The 23,680-nt window shown below is 39.9% G+C and overlaps 1 long non-coding RNA gene and 1 pseudogene across 1 annotated transcript; one reads left to right on the top strand and one right to left on the bottom strand.

Annotated features, from left to right (window-relative positions):
- Positions 1-379: 379 nt before the first annotated feature.
- LOC145033521 (uncharacterized) lies at positions 380-1,139 on the bottom strand. Its single transcript, XR_013677599.1, has 2 exons — positions 951-1,139; positions 380-676 (listed from the first exon to the last, which is right to left on the bottom strand). It is a non-coding gene; the product is annotated as an uncharacterized LOC145033521 (long non-coding RNA).
- Positions 1,140-20,878: 19,739 nt separating this feature from the next.
- LOC145035339 (uncharacterized) lies at positions 20,879-22,155 on the top strand (annotated as a pseudogene).
- The last annotated feature ends 1,525 nt before the right edge of the window (positions 22,156-23,680 follow it).

The following is a 23,680-nucleotide window of genomic DNA, read 5'->3' on the forward strand; positions in this document are numbered from 1 at the left end:
AGCGGCGACGCGTCGCCGGTAATGAGTCGCCAGTACTGACTCGTCGCTATTGATCAATTTGTCGCCGCTAAAGATAATAGTCGCCGCTATTACTATGTCGCCGCTACTGACAATTCTCGCCGCTAATAATGTTGTCGCCGGTAATGAACTATGTCGCCGCTAATAGTGTCGCCGGCAAAAGTGTCGCCGGTAATGATAACTGTCGCCGGTAAAAGTGTCGCCGGTAATTTGTTTTTCAATTTTTTTTTTAAATAACGATTTTCGTTGCCGGTGATAATATCGCAGGTAAAAGTGTTGCCGGTGATAATATCGCAGGTAAAAGTGTCGCCGGTAATAACAATATTCGATTAAATATCAAAACCAATAGTGTCGACACTAATTACAAAACAAACATCCTATTAAATATCAAACATAATAGTGTCAAACAAACATCCTATTACAAACAAACATCCAATATACAATTAAATATCAAAAGTCATACTATCCGAGTAGCAAAACAACAAAATTTTTACATTCTACTAAGTAGCAAAACGAGACAACATATGCAAATAAAACCCATTCTTTACATACCCTCATCGCTGTTCCCATCGTTTCCTTGATTGTTTTGGGATTGAAAAAACGAATAAAGCTCATCCCTACATGCCGGGTCGGCGAGCATTGCACGAAGATTTTCCAACTACATAATTAATAACAATATATATAAAATTATAAGTTAGATCGTCAAACATAAACAAAGTACATTGCTATATTTTCCAACTACATAATTAATAACATAAACTATCAAAATACATTGTTATTTTTAAAGTAAGATAGAAAACCAAAGTACATTGCTATATTTTGCACTTGGGACAAAAACTAAATTACCAAACTTTTTAGCAAATAACCACCACAAAACCAAAACTACCAAATCAACATGCATTTTACGATGCTAAAGTAGATTGCTATTTTACCTGTGATGGTTGTGATGGTGGTTGTGATGGTTGCGAAGGCTGTGGAATCGTCGGGAGACCAGAAGGTTTGCGGCCAATGCCTCTAATGTGGCCACGTCGCTCTCCTAATACTTTCTCGAACGTAGCTCTTTCTTGAGTTGGCGTAAACTCACTTTCACCTTGAGTTTGTTCTAGCAGCTCTTCAACTAACCGATTCTGTAACTCCCAAAAGTGAGTAACAATTAAGTATAAATAAACATTTAAATATATGATAAAATTATAATTAAATACTTACATATTGCTGTTCCGATTCAGCAGTAACAAATACACCATTCTTATCGGTGTGAGCTTTGCGAAATGTTTCCACTCTCTTAAGGTTCTGTTTAAGTTTAAAAATTAGATTATATTTTAAATAAATAATTACATGTATCGTACGGTACCTTCTTATAGCAAGTACTGCTATACGAGCTCGAACCCCCACGATTCACAATTGTTTGCTTTTCACGGATTTTTTTGTTCCTTTCTGAAGCAATTTTGTGTTCGTCAGTTTGAAAATACTCAACTGTCTTCTCCCAGTTATCAACAAGCATACCATCCGGAGGATTTGCCAATGCTCTCGGGATATCTTCATACCCTCCGACCATGTTGAAATATTCTTTTGCGTCGGCTTTACGCTCTCGAAAACCTCTTAACAAGGCTGCTTGAAAACTCTCTGTCAATAAAGTAGCTTGTGCATCCTGGTACATTTGATTGAGATCAAACTTTGTCTACAATTAAAAAAAAAAAGTTAACCAAGTAAGAAACAATTATAGTTAAACCTATAAAATATATTTAAATAAATAATTACCGCTAAATGTTGTAATACAGTTTCCTTTATTTCAGGGGAAACTCTTTTCCAACTCCATTTGTCGAAAGGGACCATCTGCCACATTGTTTTCCCAACTTCTCGGGAAAACATGTCTCCCGCCTCTCCTACGGGATTAAATGTGATATCTCTATCAAATTGCATGGCTATTGGTTTCCCCTGGTTCTGCAAGATTGCTTTTTCAAGCTTTATATTTTTTGCTTTTCCTCGAGCTTTCCTTCGGGCACGTCCCTCAACTACAAATGTAATTAAAAATTATTAGAAACGACATTTAATTTATGATAATTGAACAAAAATAGTAAATAAAAATTCATTATAAGACTTACCGTCCTGCTCGTGCTGGCCAGGACCTCTACCACCTGGGAAAGGTGGGTCCTCAGCTCCGTCTCCCCCATGTCCACGACCCATGACAGCAGCCATGGTAAACATAAACAACAGCCACACTCTCATCATTTCCTGAAAAATTATAAGATATACAAATACAATTTTTATTATAGATACACATTACATAGGAATAAACATTTAGATAGGAATAAACATTTCCCAAGCAGAATGAAGAAAAAGCTAATCTCACTCAGACACATGAGGAAGAAGCAGCTCTGTTGTTGACAGTTTGAGGAGAAGAATCTGATGATTGGGTGTTACTCAATGAAGACAAAGTCTTTCTGGTATCAAAAGGAAATGAAGAAGACACGTGGTACCTAGACAATGGCGCAAGCAACCACATGACGGGGGTACGGGAATACTTTGCTGAGTTGGATGAAAATGTAACCGGTCTGGTACGTTTTGGAGATGGGTCCAGAGTTCAAATCAAAGGCAAAGGAACAATTTTGGTGGAATGCAAAAATAAGGAGCAATTGGTCATTCCTGAGGTATATTACATCCCTGCTTTCCGTAGTAATATACTTAGCTTAGGACAAATGACTGAGGAAGGTTATAGGTTTGAGATGTTGCATGAATTCCTACGCATGCATGATGAAAGGAACAGGTTAATAATGAAGGTACAATGATCAAAAAATCGCTTGTACAAGATAGTTCTACACACCACACAACCTGTTTGTCTTAGTTCAAGGTTAGATGACACATCATGGTTGTAGCATGCAAGATTGGGGCATGTGAATTCCGTGTTATTGAAGCAATGGTTGAGAAGGGGATGGTACAAGGAGTACCCAAAATTCATCATCCCACACAGGTGTGTGAGGGATGCTTGATCACCAAGCAGACACGCCAATCTTACCCACAAGAAGCACAATGGCAAGCTGGTAATCCATTGGAATTGGTGCATGCGGATCTCTGTGGTCCCATAACACCACAAACTTCCGCAAGAAATCGATATTTTCTTTTATTTGTCGATGATTACAGTAGGTACATGTGGGTGTTCATGATTAAAACCAAGGATGAGGTGTTTCAAACCTTCAAGAAATTCAAGATGCAAGTTGAAAGTGAAGGTCAATACAAACTAAAGGCGTTACGTATAGATCGTGGGGGTGAACTCACGTCTACACAATTCACAAATTACTGCAACAATGAGGGAATCAAAAGGCAGTTAACGTCTCCTTACTCACCTCAGCAAAACGGGGTAGTAGAACGATGTAACCGGACGATCCTTGGAGTTACTAGATCACTTTTGAAAGCCATGAGTGTCCCAGAAAGATTGTGGGGGGAAGCTGTTCGACATGCAGTTCAAATTCTAAACCGAGTTCCAACAAAAGGAGTGAAAGATATGACTCCATATGAAGGGATACACGGAAGAAAGCCAGCACTGGGACATTTTCAGGTCTTCGGATGTGTTGCGCATGCAAAGATCCCCTCAAATCAGCTGACAAAACTGAGCGACAACCCTAAAACTAATCAAATATGTGTAGCTAGGGAGTTGGTGTTTGAAGAAAACGTTAAATGGAATTGGGCTGAGGTCCAAGAGTTAGGGCCAATCCTAAGCAACACCTGGACAAAATTTCCAAGTGTGATAACTGAGCAAAATAATGTGGGTTTCAACGACCCAGTCCAAGATGAAAATCTGAGCCCTACATCACAACAGAATGAAAACGACCCGCAATCACCTCCATCACTCCCATCACAGCAGTACAGGTGGACCATCAAATACCCTTCGTTATGCAGGGAGTATAATGACTCCAACAACAGAAGAAAGTCCAGAAGTAGATAGGTCCACATACGACGACACACCTGTACGTGGGTTTAGGTTATTGTCAGATATATACCATGAAACCCAACATTTAGAAGATGAATCAGATGAACTGATGTACGCTGGTGAAGAACCAACGACGTTTGAAGAAGCAACAGGTAAACATGAATGGAGAGATGCAATGAAGAATGAACTGGAGTCAATAAAGAAAAACAATACATGGCGGCTGACGAACCTTCCAAAGGGTCAAAAAGCAATTGGATTGAAGTGGGTATTTAAGTTAAAAAATAATGCAGAAGGAAGAGTCACAAAACACAAGGCTAGAATTGTTGCAAAAGGGTATGTGCAACGGAAAGGCATCGATTTTGATGAAGTATTTGCACCGGTGGCTTGGTTGGAAACTATTCGAATGTTGTTGGCATTAGCAGCAAACGAAGGATGGAAAGTTCATCACTTGGATGTAAAATCTGCGATCTTAAATGGATTTTTACAGGAAGATGTCTATGTCTCTCAACCAGATGGGTTTGTCATTGCAGGAAAAGAGCATATGGTGTACAAGCTAAACAAAGCCCTGTATGGATTACGCCAGGCCCCGAGAGCCTGGAATGTGCGCCTTGATAAAACACTCAAGGAACTAGGGTTTCATAGATGCCCACAAGAATATGCAGTATACAAACGCCAAAAGCTTGACTCGGTACTGATAGTCGGTGTGTACGTAGATGATTTAATTGTAACAGGTACAAATGAAGAACAAGTAGCCGTTTTTAAGAAGCAAATGCAAAAGGTGTTTGATATGACTGACCTAGGAAAACTATCTTATTACCTTGGGATAGAGGTACTGCAAGACAACGAAATCATCACGATCAGTCAGTCCGTTTATGCAAAGAAGATACTACAAGCAACTGGAACGGGAGATTGCAACTCTGCAAAATATCCCATGGAACCAGGTTTTGGTTTAACAAAGGACGAGGGTGGTGTCCCGGTAAATGCTACTGAATACCGGAGTCTTATTGGTAGCTTACGCTACTTAACCCACACGAGACCAGACCTGGGGTACTCGGTTGGAGTAGTTAGCAGGTATATGGAGTCACCCAAAGAAAGTCATCTCAAAGCAGTGAAGCACATTCTCAGATACATAAAGGGTACAATCAAATATGGATTGGTGTACAGAAAAGGTGGAGATAGAAAGCTGGTTGGGTTCAGTGACAGTAGCAATGGCATGGATCTAGATGATCGAAAGGGTACAACATGAACAATATTCTATTTTTCTGGAAAACCCATCACATGGTCATCACAGAAAAGGTGGAGATAGAAAGCTGGTTGTGTCACTTTCCTCTTGTGAAGCTGAATTCATAGCAGCAACTATGGCGGCGTGCCAAGCACTGTGGTTGAGAAGCCTGCTAAAGGAATTGACTGGTTGGAAGCAAGAAAGAGTCAAGTTATATGTGGATAACAGTGCAGCAATAGCTCTCATGCAGAACCCTGTATTCCACGGAAGAAGCAAACATATTGACACAAGATACCATTTCATACGAGAATGCATTGAGAGAGAACAAATTGAAGTGGAGCACATCAGAGGAGAAGAGCAGAGAGCTGACCCCCTGACAAAAGCATTGCCAAGAGTTAAGTTCATTAAGATGAGAGATCTTCTGGGAATCGAGAGGCTTGAAGACACAATTCAGAATTAAGGGGGAAAATGTAGGTTCTGACTTGGTCATGTGCTGACCAAGTTTGGAGGAATAAGTGACTTAGTGGTCACCCGTTTTGTGGAGCACATGCAGATGCTAATTTTTCGCTTATTTAGTTACTTCCTTTCTTTTAAATTGATGTACGTTGTTCTCTTTTAATGAGTCAGTGAATAAAAGGATAAACAAGGAAGATTATTCCTCCATCTCTAAACTCTCTATACTGTGTGTTTGTGTGTTTATTGAAGAGTCTGAACCAACAGACTATTGCACCCACATCAAATATCTTTCGGATTTGCTTGAAAATCTGGACAATCCGATCCCGAAAAAGAATCTCGTCGCCTACACTATTAACGGCTTGTCACCAAAGTTTCACTATATCGCTACCACAATTCGTCACCGCAACCCCTTAACCACCTTCATGGAAACTCGTTCCATGTAACTTGTCAAAGAACAACATATGCTTCAGGATCAACAAAATCATGTGCCTCAAACTCATTCTGATTACTCTTCCTCTCCAATAATTCTTGCCACTAAAGGAACAACACAACAGTCAATCAATCGATATCGAGGTGATGGTCGTGGTGGAGGCCGGAATGGTCGTGGGGGTCGGGGAGGCAAAAACGGCGGTGGCCGTTTTGGTGGTGGTCAACGAAATCAACACTCGTCGGCACCCCATGGATGGGGGTTCGAATGGTATCCTCTACCGAATTCACAACATCAACAAGTAGGCCTATTGCCTACCCCTATCACGGGATCCTATCAACATGCGCCAACCCAAATGTCTGTTGGTGGGTCTATTCAAGCAAGCCTCCAACTGTTTAATTTTTTTGTCCTACCAGCTGGGTCCAGTCAACAAGAGCAGCAAGCTTTCATTAATCCTTCTCACCTTCATCAACATTCGTAGACTTTTCCCTCACTCTCAAATGTTCAGCAACCTACTGCCATTCCATAAGCATTTCAAACTACCTCAATGAGTGATCCCGACAATGGAGGATGGTATATGGACATTGACGCAACATTTAACCTACATACGGATGCCGGTATCCTTAACACAGTTCATGATAAAAATATATTCTCATCTGTTTTAATTGGAGACATATCTTTAATTCCTATAAGTAAAGTCGATAACTCCACTCTTCCACATCGAAACCTGTATCGCACTTTGTTCTTGAAAAACGTTTTGATCACTCCTCAAATCATTAAAAATCTTATTTATGTTTGTCGTTTTACTCATGAAAATAGATGCACTATTGAATTTGACCCGTTTGGTTTTTCTGTGAAAGATTTTCGCACCAAACAAACTCTCATGCGATTTGACAGCACATGTGACTTATATCCAATCACTACTCCAACACCTCAAGCTTTTCTTTCCACTACTCAACGTGTTTGGCATCAACGTCTCGGTCACCCCTACATCACATTTTCAAGCATGTAGTTGATAGTCATTTTATTCATTATTCTACTAATAAAATTTCAAGTCTTTGTGAACCTTGTCGGTTAGGCAAACGTTTTAAACTATCATTTAGTTTGTCCAATTCTGTCTCTCATTTTCCTTTTCATATTGTTCATTCGGATGTTTGGACATCACCGGTCATGAGTTGTAGTGGGCTTAAATGCTATGTTATCTTTCTTCATAATTATTCTCATTTTGTATGGATTTTGTAACATACCAAAAATACAACCTAAAATTTTTTGTTTTAATATTACTAAAAACCATAATATCAAATATTATATAATAAAACCATGAATCATATGTCTCAAAATGCCATAGAAAATGTATCAATTCAAAACTGAAGTAAATATCATATCAAAATATCTAAATAAAACTCCCAGGATAAAACTGTAGCTGTGGTGTGTGCCATGCCATCAACCCGAGCTCTTCCCCTTGCTAGCGGAAGTACCTGAAACCAAAACTGAAACTGTAAGCACAAAGCTTAGTGAGATCCCCCAGACAACCACATACCATTCATCAACATAATAAACACATACAACAATTACTGGGCCCCGCCCGACATCAGACCGAAGTCCGGAATAACTTGGGCCCTGCCCACTGCATCGGACCGATGTCCGGAGTAACTTGGGGCCTGCCGACTTCATCGGGCCCCACCCGGCATCAGACCGGAGTCCGGAGTGAACTGGATATAACATATCAAGAACATATAGCATAATCACATACTGTATCGGCTTGTCCGACATACTACACATAGAAACACATGCGTGAATCACAAAGACATCAAGCATACATACTACTGCTATCTGAACGGGCCGACATTGTGGCCGTAGACCCGTTCCTACTGGAAGAGAACTCAACTCGGAGAATTGACTGCTGAAAACCTACGTGAAAGATCCTTGATTGTTGTCGCGGCTACTCTCCGTCTATCATGACAAATCTAACACTTAATCAGAATGAGGATCCTTCTATGGGTAAAATGACTCTTCTACCCTTGCTATGGTGAGGGTCATAAGCATGGCCCCAAACCCTTTAATTCCTTCTAAGTTCACCAATGGCCCATAAAAGGCCCACTAATAGCCTAGTTATTCTACATTGGGCCTACTTCACATATGGTCCTACTTAAGCCCAAAACTACCCTTGGCGCATAATCTGACTCGTGTTGGCCCACTAAGACTCAAAGTCCAAAATACAGCCTACATCGAGGCCCAAATACTCAAAGTCCAATTGACTGGGTTACGCGGGGCATAATCCAAAGTACGCTTAGTGTAACTTCTTGATGGTGAGTACGTTGGGCGTACCATAATACCCTGTTAAGTCCTTTCTCTATTAAGTGCTTAATATTCCGATTCAGAAGCTACAAACTTAGATCCAAGTCTTATTCCATGCATTAAACCATAAAGTTGCTTACTTGATGGCTTACATGACTCACACAAGTTCAAAACTCTCAAAACATTAATCTATATCCAAGGAAGTAGCTAGATCTCATGCATGGATTCATGAAAGCTCTAAAGATTGAAACTTTATTCCTAAGAATGTGTTCTGAGCCTCAAGGATGGCAACCTAATCTCTAAAATGGATTCACAAGGTCAAGGTCCAACCTTTGGACCTAAAGAGGTCCAAAACTTCCATAACCATAGATCTAGATCATGAGGAAGAAATTTCAGTGCTTTATACCTTCCTCTGATGACGAAGAGTGAGTTTAGTCCAGATCTCTGAGCTCAAGCTTTTTCTCCAACCTTTGCCTTCCTTCTCCATAACTTTCTTTCACTAAAAACACTCATAAAATCAACTTCACACAAAGGAGAGGGTAAGAATGAGTTAGGGTTTTCTTGAAGGTGAGGAGGCTGATAAGAAACCAGGGAGTGAGGATATAATAGGGTTTATATAACTCTTAAACCCCGAAATTAGGGTTTAGTGCCTTATCGCGTACGCTGGCCATACCTTATGGTACGCTGGCCATACCTTATGGTACGCTGCGCGTATGCCTCCCACAACTTGCACATCCAATGACACTACGCCCCACGTACAACGGGTTATGCTCCGCGTACGACTTATGGGCAACCTACAACTCGGACCAAAAAGTCTAAAGGTCCAATACAAGATGTCAAATACAACATAGTCCAATTATAACTTAAGAAAATAAATTAATTAATACCTTGAAAGCCGATCGTTACAATTCTTCCCCACTTAAATCAGACTTCATCCTCGAAGTCTGCTGCTACTGAATCTGAAAACAACTTTGGATAATGCTCCCTCATCTCCTCCTCGGACTCCCACGTCCACTCTGAACCCTTTCGGTGCTGCCACTGCACCTTTACTAACTAAACTGTCTTGTTCCTCAAGGTCGTCGTCTTCCAATCTAAGATCGCAACTGGTCTCTCAATATAATTCAGGCTGCCATCAACCTGGATATCTTCCAAGGGTACAACTGCTGACTCATCCACCAAACACTTCCTCAACTGAGAAACATGGAAGGTGTTGTGGGTCTGGCTAAGCTCCGCTGGAAGATCCAATCGATAAGCAACTCGACCCACCTCGGCCAAAACCCTAAAAGGACCAATGAACCTGGGGCCCAACTTGCCCCTCTTCCGAAACCTGATAACACCCTTCTAGGGTGATACCTTCAGGAGGACCATATCGCCCACCTGAAACTCCAAGTTCGAACGACTCCTATCTGCGTAACTCTTTTGTTGACTCTGCGCAGTCTACAGTCTGCTACGAACCTGTTGGATCAACTCTGTGATCTTGAGCACCACCTCGGTGCTCCTGATGACTCATTGACCGACCTCACCTCAACAAATCGGGGTCCTACACTTCCTCCCATAGAGCATCTCGAAATGAGGGTGGTCAATACTAGCGTGGTAACTGTTGTTATACGAAAATTCCGATAATGGAGGATATGTATCCCAAGTGCCACCGAAATCTAAGAAACATGCCCGAAGCATGTCCTCGAGAGTCTGAATCGTCCTCTCGCTCTGCCCGTCCGTCTGAGGGTGGAAATTGGTGCTAAAATGAAGACGAGTCCCCATGTCGTCATGAAACCGCTTCCAAAACCTGGAAGTGAACCGGACGTCACGATCTGATACTACTGATACAGGCACTCCATGTCGTGCCGCTACCTCGCGCACATAAATATCGGCTAGCTTCTCAGCCGATATACTCTCCTGGATCGGTATGAAATGCGCTCTCTTGGTCAGCCGATCCACCATGACCCAAATCGAATCAACTCCACGTGTGGTCCTGGGAATCTTAGTAATGAAATCCATAGTGATATCCTCCCATTTCCACACGGGAATTTCTAATGGCTACATCTTGTCGTGGGGCCTCTGGTGCTCCACCTTGACCTTCCTGCAGGTCAGGCATCTCTCCACGTACCAAGCTACATCCCGCTTCATGCAGGGCCACCAATAATCAAGTCGAAGATCTCTGTACATCTTCGTCGCCCCTGGGTGGATGGAGAAACGAGACTTATGAGCCTCATCCATCAACACCTGCCGTACTCTACCCTAGTACGATACCCATACTCTCCCATGAAGGGTCAACAATCCTCGACTGTCATAGTCAAAAGAAGCTACTCGGCCCATAATTCTCTCACACTTCTGCCTCTCCTCCTTCAGTCCCTCAACCTGAGCCTTCCTAATTTGCTCCAACAAGGGAATAATCACCGTCATCCTTAAACAAATATCTCTAATCGGGGCTGCAATCGCCTTGCGGCTCAGGGCGTCGGCCACTACATTGGCCTTACCTAGATGATAAAGGATCTCACAATCATAATCCTTTACCACGTCTAACCATCTGCGCTGCCTCATGTTCAAATTCGGCTTATCCATGAAGTACCTCAAAATTTTGTGATCTGTGTAAATGGTAAAACGGACCCCATAGAGGTAATGTCTCCAAATCTTGAGGGCAAACACCACCACCCCCAGCTCTAAATCGTGCGTTGGATAATTAGCCTCGTGAGGCTTCAACTGTCTGGAGGCATACGTTATCACATGCCATTGCTGCATCAACACTGCTCCCATCCCTGTGATAAAAGCGTCACAATAGACTACAAAGTCATCCACTCCCTTTGGCAGGGTAAGAATCGGTACCTCACACAATCGATGTTAGAGGGTCTCAAATGCTGCCTGCTGCTTAGGCCCCCAGCGAAACACTACCGACTTCCTAGTCAGTCGGGTGAGCGGAACTGCTATCTTGGAGAAATCCTGAATGAATCTCCTATAGTACCCTACCAAACCTAGGAAGCTCTGAATCTCAGATGGAGACCTCGGGACCTCCCACTGCATCACGGCCTCTATCTTGGCTGGATTTACCGGTATACCCTTCTGGTTGACGATGTGCCCAAGGAACTGCACTTCGCGCAACCCGAACTCACACTTGGAGAACTTCGTGAAAAGTATCTCCCTCATCAAGGTCTCTAGCACCTCCCTCAGGTGCTCCTCGTGCTGCTCCTGAGTCTTGGAATATACCAAGATGTCGTCGACAAACACTATTACATACCGATCCAACATCGTCTTGCACACACAGTTCATGAGATCCATGAACATAGCTGGAGTGTTAGTGAGCCCAAACGGCATCACCAGAAACTCATAATGACCATAGCGGTTCCTACAAGCAGTCTTCTGCACATCTTTACCTCTAACCCGCATCTGATGACACCCGTAGTGCAAATCAATCTTTGAGAACCAAGATGCTCCCTGAAGCTGATCAAATAAGTCGTCTATCCTCGGAAGTGGGTAACGGTTCTTCACCATCACCTTATTCAACTCCCGGTAATCTACGCACATACGATGCGACCCATCCTTCTTCTTCACAAACAGGATCGGGGCTCCCCAGGGTGAACTACTCGGCCTGATAAAACCCTTGTCCAACAGCTCCTGCAACTGTGTAGACAACTCCTACATCTCTAGAGGAGCCAATTGATATGGTTCCTTGGCTATCGGAGCCATACCAGGGACTAAATCAATCCCGAACTCAACCTCTCTCTCCGGAGGTATCCAAGGCAAATCCTCTGGGAATACGTCAGGGTAGTCTCGCACTACTAGTACATCATCGACAGTCGCCTTTCCCTCCTCTCGGGCATCTAAAACATAGGTGACGAACCCCACGCAACCCTGCTAAAAGTAGCGCCTCACACTCACTGTTGAACAAAGAATCGGTCCGCGTTGTGGCCTCTCGCCCTGAATCACTAAATCTCCCCCATTGGGAGTGCGAACCCTCACTAACTGCAGTTCAAAATCAGTCATTGCCCCATTGGGGATCAGCCAATCCATGCCTACTACAACCTTGTTCCCTCGCAGAGGAATAGGAAATAGGCCTACCGAAAACTGCTCATCGAATAACCGAAGCGAACACCCCTTATGCACTCTCGCGACCATGTCGGTCCTGTCATCAACTATCTCAACTTCAAGTGGACAATCCAGCTTCCTGGAGCTTTGCTAAACCTCTTGCTAAGCGCAAGCGAAACAAATGATCGGGTATCCCCCTAATCAAACAAGATTGTAGCTGAAATGCCGTTCACTAAGAACGATCCTATATAAAACATATAACCATAAGAAACAATTCATAACAAATAAAGAGATGAAAGAAAGATACATACCCGTCACCACATCAGGAGTTGCCCGTGCCTCCTCTGCTGTCATCTGAAAAACTCTACTCTTCGCCACTGGCACCTCACTCCGGCTATGACGACCATTTGTAATCCTCAATGTTGTAGGGGCAGGTGCTACCACCTTCCCTGTTGCTATCAAACTCGGACACTGGGACTTTTTATGTCCCTTCTGATTGCAATGGAAGCACATCAGATCAGATGTTGTGGTGGTGGTAGTAGTTGTACAATCTCTGCTCATATGCCCGGTCCGGCTGCATTTGAAGCACCCATGACTCCCTGCTTTGCACGCCCCATCGTGCAATCTCCCATACTTGCCATACCAACCATGGCTCTGCAGTCCCCTGGACCTATGATCCGATACCTTGGTCCTTTTGCCCAAACTCCCCGTAGCAGAAGCCACCTTTGGCTTTCTCTTCTTCTCCATCTCCAGATCTATCTCCCTCTCACGAGCCCTTGCAATCATATCATCCAGCGTTTTACAGCTGGACCGGCTCACAAACTGGTGGATATCACTCCGCAACATCTCATGATATCGGGCCTTCTTCATTTCTTCATTAGTTACATACTGAGGAACGAGAAGAGGCCTCTTCCGAACTTGGCGGTAATCTCCGCCACTGTCTCTATAGTGTGAGTAAGATCCTGAAACTCCATGACTAACTGTTACATCTCAATAACTGGTGCAAACTCGGCTCTGAACCTGGTAGAAAAATCAGCCCAAGTCATCACATCAAGAGTTGCGTCATCCCCAATGACATGTACGATCTCCTCCCACCATTCTCGTGCCCTATCCTTCAGAAGACAGGATGCTAGTCTGACCTTGTCCCCCTCGAGACATCTGCTGGTGCAGAATGCATTGGTGACATCTGCCAACCATGTGGTACTCGCAATGGGCTCCCACGCCCCATGATAGTCAGGAGCTCCATAAGCTTTGAACTCCCTAAAAGTGAGTGTGCGCGACCCCATCATGGTCGCCACCTCAGCACGGAATGTGCTCAACCTCTCATCCATCAGCTCCAAAATACCCTCCTTGATCGAACCAAAGATCACAGGAGTCTGCTCAAGTATGATACGGGTAATCTCTGGAGAGAAAAACTCCCTCATCTGCTCATCCAAATGCTTGGCCCCCGAGCCTGATCCCGATCCTTTACTGGCACCTGAACTGCCGCCTGCTGGTCTAGGGCGTAAAACAACCATTCTGAAAACACATCATATCAAACGTTAGAACACTGATAAATCTCGAGGGATCGCTACTACTACAAGGTTCCTGCTCTCGCCTTTGCCTTCCTTGATTCAAGTACGGATCCTCTGCTTCCAGTAGTACGGGCCCATACTACCTTCGACATTTATCCGTACTTTCCTCAAGAACTACCTTGACTCCACCAAGTCGCTTCTACTACTACTGATCTCTGATATTCTCATCCTAGGCTTACCCTAGGGAAATCTCCAACCCAAACCAGTCCTCAGCTGCTGAAGGCCTCCTTGTAATGCCAATTAGCCATCACCTAAATACCATCACATGTGACGAGGCTCGGATAATCCTTCGAGTAAAATACTCGTCCCCACAACCGTTAGACTCAAACGAGAGCTGCGCAATAGGGCCAAATCCAACACTCTGAGATTATTCAACCCTGATCACATGTGACGTCACGTATTCACCTAATGGCTAACTCCCATCACTCAGAGTCCTACAAAGCACAAAGCAAGCAACATTCGGACACAGGAACTACTCAGCAAATCTATTCTCATAACGAGAAACTGTACTAGCATACAATGCTAGGCTCATACTATCAGGCATAACCTATACAGGCTATCCTACTAATGTCTACTCAATACTAGCATGCAATTCTCATAAGGCTGAAACACACAAAGTAGGCACATAAGGCATCATTCCTAGATCCTTAGTCCTATTCTAGCACGTTGTTCTACTGAAACTGAAACTGGTAATCATAACATAAACTTGTATGGGTGATTTGGGAGTTCTTACTTGAGCTCGACTGATCGCATGCACCACACCCTTTTCTCTTTTTAAGAAAACTCTTTTTCTTTCTAATTTATTTTTCAAAAATTCTTTTTCAAAATGTTTCTCTTTTAAAAATATTTTACCATTTCCTTCTTTTGAGTTCAGACACACCCGAAAGTGTGCCCGAATCCCTCAAACCAAGGCTTTGATACCAACTTGTAACATCCCAAAAGTACAACCTAAAACCTTTTGTTTTAATATTACTAAAAACCATAATATCAAATATTATATAATAAAACCATGAATCATATGTCTGAAAATGCCATAGAAAATGTATCAATTCAAAACTGAAGTAAATATCATATCAAAATATCTGAATAAAACTCCCAGGATAAAATTGCAGCTGTGGTGTGTGCCATGCCATCAACATGAGCTCTTCCCCTTGCTAGCAGAAGTACCTGAAACCAAAACTGAAACTGTAAGCACAAAGCTTAGTGAGCTCCCCCAGACTACCACATACCATTCACCAGCATAATAAACAGATACAACAATTATTGGGCCCCACTCACTGCATCGAACCCCGCCCAACATCAGACCGAAGTCCGGAATAACTTGGGCCTCGCCTTACATCGAACCAAAGTCCGCAGTAATTTGGGCCCCACCCACTGCATCGGGGCCCGCCCGGCATCGGACCGAAGTCCGGAGTAAATTGGTCCCGCCTACTGCATTGAGCCTCGCCCGGCATCAGACCGAAGTTCGAAGTGAACTGGATATAACATATCAAGAACATATAGCATAATCAAATATTGTATCGGCTTGCCCGACATACTACACATAGCAACACATGCTTGAATCACGAAGACATCAAGCATACATACTACTGCTATCTAAACGGGCCGGTATTGTGGTCGTAGACTCGTTCCTACTGCAAGAGAACTCACCTCGGAGAACTGATTGCTGAAAACCTACGTGAAAGATCCCTGACTGTTGTCCCGGATGCTCTACGGCTATCATGACAAATCAAACACTTAATCAAAATGAGGATCCTTCTATGGGTAAAATGAATCTTCTACCCCTGCAATGGTGTGGGTTATAAACATGGCCCCACACCCTTTAATTCCTTCTAAGTTCACCGATGGCCCATAAAAGGCCCACTAATGGCCCGGTTATTCTACATTGGTCCGACTTCACATATGGTCCTACTTAAGCCCAAAACTGCCCTTGGCCCATAATCTGACTCCTATTGGCCCGCTAAGACTCAAAGTCCAAAATACAGCCCACATCGAGGCCCAAATACTCAAAGTCCAACTGACTGGGTTACGCGGGGCGTACTCCAAAGTACACTTAGCGTAACTGCTTGACGGCGAGTACGTTGGGCGTACCTACACGTACGCTTAGTGTAATACCCTGTTAAGTCCTTTCTCTATTAAGTGCTTAATATTTCGAGTCAGAAGCTACAAACTTAGATCCAAGTCTTATTGCATACCTTAAACCATAAAGTTGCTTACTTGATGGCTTACATGACTCACACAAGTTCAAAACTCTCAAAACATTAATCTATATCCAAGGAAGTGGCTAGATCTCATGCATGGCTTCATGAAAGCTCCAAAGATTGAAACTTTATTGCTAAGAATGTGTTCTAAGCCTCAAGGATGGCAACCCAAGCTCTAAAACGGATTCACAAGGTCAAGGTCCAACCTTTGGACCTAAAGAGGTCCAAAACTTCCATAACCCTAGATTTGGATCATGAGGAAGAAAGTTCAGTGCTTTATACATTCCTTTGATGACAAAGAGTGAGTTTCATCCAGATCTCTAAGCTCAAGCTTCTTCTCCAACCTTTGCCTTCCTTCTCCATAACTTTCTTACACTAAAAACACTCACAAAAGCAACTTCACACAAAGAAGAGGGTAAGAACGAGTTAGGGTTTTCTTGAAGGTGAGGAGACTGATAAGAAACCAGGGAGTGAGGCTATAATGTGGTTTATATAACTCTTAAACCCCAAAATTAGCGTTTAGTGTCTGATCGCGTACGTTGGGCGTACCTTATGGTACGTTGCGTGTATGCCTCCCACAACCCGTGCATCCAATGACACTACGCCCTGTGTACAACGGGTTACACCCCACGTATGGCTTATGGGCAGCCTACAACTTGGCCCAAAAAGTCTAAAGGTCCAATGCAAGATGTCAAATCCAACATAGTCCAATTATAACTTAAGAAAATAAATTAATTAATACCTCGAAAGCCAGTCGTTACAGATTTACCCATTACGTGCCATATACGAGGTATTTTCTAAATTTATGCACTTTCGTGCTTTCGTTAAGAATCACTTCAACACTGATATTAATTTTTTTTAGGTGAATTTGATAATCACTAATTTCATAATCTTTGTGGTCAACATGGTATTAAAATGCGATTTTCTTATCCTTATACCTCTAAAAAAATGGAAAATCGGAACGTATGTTACGTACAATTAATAACATCGTTCGTACCCTTCTCCTTCATGCTCGTCTCCCTCCCACATATTGGGTTAAGGTATTACATATGGCAGAACATCTCTTAAATATCCTTCCCTCCTCTACTCTAAACAACAATACTCCCTTTATAAACTTTATAATAAACTCCCTGCTTACACTCATCTTCGTGTCTTCGGGTGTCTCTGTTTCCTAACATAGTCTACCCTCATAAACATTCACCTCGATCAACACCATGCATTTTTCTCGGATATCCTTCACACCACAAGGGGTATCGATGTCTTAATCTTCGTACCAAGAAAATCATTATTTCCCGCCATGTCATTTTTGATGAAACCGTTTTCCATTTGGATCCATGACCCTATCTTCCGCTCCCTTGTATTCCTTTCTTCAAAACATTTCTCCTATACATCACATCCCCTCACTCACTACTAAATCACATGCTATCTGCTCTCCAACTCTACCTGACTCTCCTGTCTTTGGTGACTCTTCTATTCTTGACGATGTCACTACCAATGATACTTAATCTACCAAACCTCCTGCTACTGATGGCGTCAATTGTGATGTCACTACCCCTGCTCCTCCTACTATCATGACATCTCCTCCTCCTCCTCCTATCTCTCAAACCCAATCTCAACATCCTATGCTCACTCGTTTAAAAAAGGGCATTAAGAAACCTATCAACAAACTCAACCTCCATGTTAATCACTCTTCTCCTACTCCTTGATCTTACTTACAGGAGTTTCAAGATCCCAACTGGCTAAATGCAATGCAAGAAGAATATTTTGCTCTTATTGCCAACAAAACTTAGGTTTTGGTGCCACGACCTACTGTTGCAAATGTTATTAATTACATATGGATTTTTAAAAGGAAGTTGAATGTAGATGGCTCTTTATCTCGATATAAATCACGTCTGGTTGCCAACAGCCATAGTCAGAGACCTGGCATCGACTGTAATAAGACTTTCAGTCTGGTGGTTAAGCCGACCACTATTCGTACTATCTTAAGTATTGTCGTCATGCATAAGTGGCCTATTAGACAGTTAGATGTGAAAAACGCTTTTCTTCACGAGCACCTTTAGGATACTGTTTATATACAACAACCACCTGGATTTTGGGACTCTTCTCGACCAGGTCATGTTTGATTCCTTAAGAGATCTTTGTACGGTCTCAAGAAAGCCCCAAGGGCATGGTTCCAGCTGTTTACTATGTTTATTTCACGTATTGGTTTTGTTAACAACATATATGATTCTTCCTTGTTTATTTATAGGCATGGCCCTTATATTGCTTATATATTATTATATGTTGACGATATTGCCCTTACCAGAAAATCATCTCAACTTCTGACACATATCATCTCGGTTCTTGGGTACGTGTTTTCCATGTCAGACCTTGGTGATCTTCATTATTTTTGTGGTATATCTGCTACCAGAATTGTTGATGGCTTATTTTTGTCTCAACACAAATAAGCAAATGAGATTCTTGAACATGCTTCTATGATAAACTATAAACCTGCTACTACTCATGCTGATTTGTCTACAAAATTCGACGGCTCAGGACCTCCTATCACCAATCCTACTCTATATCGCAGTTTAGTCGGTGCTCTCCAGTATCTTACATTTACTAGACCAGGCATCTCATATGTTGTTCAATAAATATGTATCTACATGCATGATCCCCGAGAGCCTCATTTCACTGATTTGAAACTTATTCATAGATATATTCGTGGTACTACACATCATGGCTTGCAACTCTTTAGTTCTCATTTGTGTGATTTATTTCCTATTCCAATGCATACTGGGTGGTTGTCCGGTCACTAGGCATTTGTTAGCATATTATTATAAGTATTTTATAATTGGTTATGTAGCCTATATGTGGCCTTGCTTATTGTTGGCCCACATAATGTATTATATATATATATATATATATATATATATATATATATATATATATATATATTAATTGTTTAATGAAAGAGGGTTTCATGGGAAAATTCATACGCTTACACAAATAACCATGGCTAACTATATAAATAACATAATTTGAAGGTACTCATATTTGTATTTAACCACTCCTCATTCTAATGACCATTTCACCAAAATAAATATTGATATGTTGTTCATCGATTCCTAAATTAATTGGATCGGATGGTCAAGTCACTAATCTTATGATTCTAAGTTATCTACCAGCAATGATAGCTCCCCTAGACTCGATCTATTAATTCCTAGTATAAAAACTCAATTAGTATGATCAGCCCTAGGGTTAGTGGCGACTTCTCAAATTGGTTAAACTAATAACTCAATCATGGATATTAAATCGGTACTATTATGCTTATCATATGGATACGATCGACCACTATTCCAATAAATTGCAGATGCAAAGTGGTATTCATTTGATGTTGCAATAGTAACATAATGAATTAGTGTTCACGAATTCCTAATATTCAATGTTCAATTTTCAAATTATCTTCAAGTGATGATAAGAGACTAAGTTCAGTTGATAGCTTCTCCTGATTTATTGATCTATTTCCTTAGCTATGGTTGTTTAAACAGAGCCTTTATAGAGACCTTAAAGTATAAAAATAGGCTACTAAAGTACATTAACTATTCCCATTTCTTTTTCAGCTTTTGGAAAACTTCTAACTTCAAAGTTTTAGTCATCATGGTTGTGATCTGCTCCTTAGTTATACATTACACTAACTTGACCTTTTCGCCTTGGCTAAATTCGATTTGTTCTCTAGTTCCACAGTGCCGTAACATGACTTTTTTGTCTTTGCAATTTCTCTTGTGAAAGAAACGTACTTTGATATGTTTACTCCCTCCGTGAAGTAGTAAGTTTATAGAAAGTTCTGTTTTAGAGGTATTATCATACATGATATTGGTATTGCCCCTTTGATCATGAGTTAATTCCATTACTCTCATTAACTCAACTTTGAGCAATAGCAGCAGTAACCATTACGAGATTAGTTTCAATAGTTGAAAGGGTAACAATCGGTTGCTTATTGGATATCTATGACAATGACACTGGTCATAACTTAACATGAATACATAACACATAATCGAGGTACTTCTGGCTACATCTTTGTCTCCTACGTAGTCTAAGGCCAACAAATCGAAATCCACTCCTTGTTTTCTTATAGAGGGTCCTTGTACCCGGTAGTCCTTTCAAGTTCCTTAATATTCATGAAGCTTGTAACACCCCACTTTTTGTATCAAAGTACACCTATTGACCTTTAAATCTCAATTTATCCAAAGTGAACTTTTATATACACAAGTTTATTCTAATAAATGCCTAAATTTAATATTATAGAAAAAAATAAACATGGTATGAGTCAGGTACTACGTTGATCATTAGTATAAAGGATCTTCTACACGCACTCTCATCTCCTCGTGAGCTAATCTTCCAAAGAGTTGATCCCTTCTTTTACTTTCTCATGTGGAATATATGACACAAAACAACGTATGCTATGTAGTTGCATGTTTTTGAAAATTATATAATTACATAAAAGGACATGTGAAATAGATACACCATTCTTTCAAAGGCAACCTATTTATTTGTTACCATAAATGCTAGTGGAAATAGCTTTTGGATTAGAGATTTTTTTTTTGTTATAAATCTAAATTAAAGCTTTAACTTCTTACTTTCAAATGGAATTTTTTTAATTCATTTTTTTTAAAAGCTAAAAACTCAAGTCCTATGTTTTAAGTTGGAGGGTCAAAACTCAAGAAGCATACTAAAACCCTTGCTCGAATCCCCCAAATGGATCAAATCGCCGCATCGGAGGAACAAATTGTACCAGAGAAATTGAGGCAAAAGCTCAACAAGGTTAATTCCGTTGTTCAATCCCAACTCCACGTTGTTCAGGACCATGTCAATTTCACCCTCCAGGTTTCAACTCTCTCTCTCTCTCTCTCTCTCTCTCTCTCTCTATATATATATATATATATATATATATATATATATATATATATATATATATATATAGAGAGAGAGAGAGAGAGAGAGAGAGAGCTAGGCTCAAGTATTCTAACTAATTATTGTGTGGATGTAGAAATCAATATAAGCCAATCATTTGAAAACCTAAATAAGGTAAATTTTTAATGTTATCTATTAATTAATTTTAGTAAATAAATAAATATTTAACTAATCCCTTTAATTTAGGCAAAATAATTTAAGAATTAATTAAATAAGGTAAAATTTCCATGTTATCTATTAATTAATTTTAGTAATCAAATATATTTGTTCAATAATTGTATATTTAATGATGTTATTTAGACTATTATTCTGTAAGAATATGTATGAATCTATATTTGCATTATAATTTTTGAATATATATATATATATATATATATATATATATATATATATATATATATATATATATATAAGGATCATGTTATATTTCAACTAAATGTTCAAAAATGTTGTTTTCTATAAGAAGTTACTTCAATCAAAATATGTATTCTATCATAATATAATCTGCATTTTCATAGAATATCATTCTAATAGAATTGCATTCTAAAAGAATAAAATCGAGTAAAAATAATAATTATGTTAGAATTAAATATGAATTAATTAAAAAAATCATAATTCGAAATTAAAAGAATCAATATCCCTTAAAATCCGAAATTTTCATTAATTAAACATTTGTTTCCTAATTTAAACATGTGTCCACTAATTCAAAGATAGGTAAATAATTACTTAAAATAACTAAAAGCATTGGTCTACATTCATCCTTACATCCTTACATCTACATCGATTGTGAAAACCAGATCTTCTTAGCATTAGGCATCTTGATTTGTAGTGAATTCAGAGATCACAAACATATGTTTTGTGGAATACAGGAACGATTGAATTGATCACTGATGGTATGCCAAGATAAGTTTGAGTCTGCAAAGATGCAACAGATGAGGACTGATGCAATAAAGGATATGGAATCATGTGTTAATCAGATAGTTGAAGAGCATGTCAAGGGATTGCCACATTTGGTTGCAAAATTGAAGGCTTCCCTCAACATCAATCCCATAAACGAGTGAATATGCATTTACAATCTGTATTTTTTTGTAGCAACTCATAGAATAGTATGCATGGAGAGGTAAAGAAGGATAGGCTAATATACATTTACAATTTGCTGATGGAACTTGAATAATTGGGCAAGTTTTATTCTTGCTTTACTAATACCCCTCAAGTTAGGGGTGTCAAATTAGGTAATCGTGTTGTGTTTTTATTTGACACACGACACTACAATTCTTTTATATAACACGAAAACGATGCAACATTGTTCTGTTCTTTTTTTACTAACACAAAAAAGAACCAATTAAAAAAAATGACAAATTTAACATAAAATAACGATTATGCATTAGTGTACTTGATTCATGATTAATCATAGAAAACATGAGAAACATGTGTTAATATCCTATCAAATTGTGAAAATAAACACAACTGGACCCACGTCTGTGCTTTTACACTAGACACAAATACAAACCCATGTGTCATATCATGAATTGAAATTGCAGCAATTAGTTTTGGATAACAGATTTAAAAAAGTAGCTAATGAGTTGTAAGAAAATTACTTGTCAAGGAGAAATGCAAATTACTTAAGAATCGTAAGTTTAGGATAATGATTTTTTTCTTAAGATCACATTATCGTTTTGAAACGTGAAATTTCATAAAAGACTTTACATTTTCAATCTTCACCTGAAAATCGGTTTTAACAAAGAAAACATTTGATAATTTGAATATTTTCATTTAAGTTGTTGTTTAGCTATTAATAATGGTTAGGTGTTAGAAATACGAATGTAATCTAATCTGAATGAAACAAGTTTAATCTAAAATGGTCCACTCCAAAATATGCCGATGTTCACTCCAAACAGACCAATATGATATACCCAAGGTTCCAAACAATTTAAGGCGTGACGGAAATGTCAAAGTCTCAAGTTTTATGAGCCATGATGAGACATATCGATTGGTACAATTATATAGACCAAAGAGTAAATTTAAGGGTGTGGAGTTAGTCATTAGAAACACATAATTATAGATCTATATCAAATATATCAAGTTTTTAGGGTTTATTATATCAACAACTAATAACAAAAGATTAACAAAAACACAATGGTTTGATGCCCGTTAAAAAAACGATAAAAATGTGCCGTATGAAAAACTCTTGCTATAATGTACCATCACGTGCCTTACTTTGTCTTGGCTTGCGCAATACCTCAAAGGTTTTCGAAATAGCGGGTTGACATGTTGTCATGACATACTTTTTAGAACATTTTATATATTTGATGTTGGTCACACAAAATTTAGTAGATAATAATAATAGCTTAAATGATAAAAATTATCATTGGGTATTCTTGGCTGAAAAAAAAAATTTAGATAGATGACTGAAAATACGTTTTTGAAATTTAAAGTGTTGTTGATTTTGAAAATATTACCCCATAATTTGATTTGGATTATATGAACATTGAACAAATCACCACTTCATTGTTCATATATATATATATATATATATATATATATATATATATATATATATATATATATATATATATATATATATAT

Source organism: Lactuca saligna, chromosome 3 (assembly GCF_052625555.1).
Source record: "Lactuca saligna cultivar CGN05327 chromosome 3, ASM5262555v1, whole genome shotgun sequence".
In the NCBI taxonomy this organism is placed as follows: domain Eukaryota; kingdom Viridiplantae; phylum Streptophyta; class Magnoliopsida; order Asterales; family Asteraceae; genus Lactuca; species Lactuca saligna.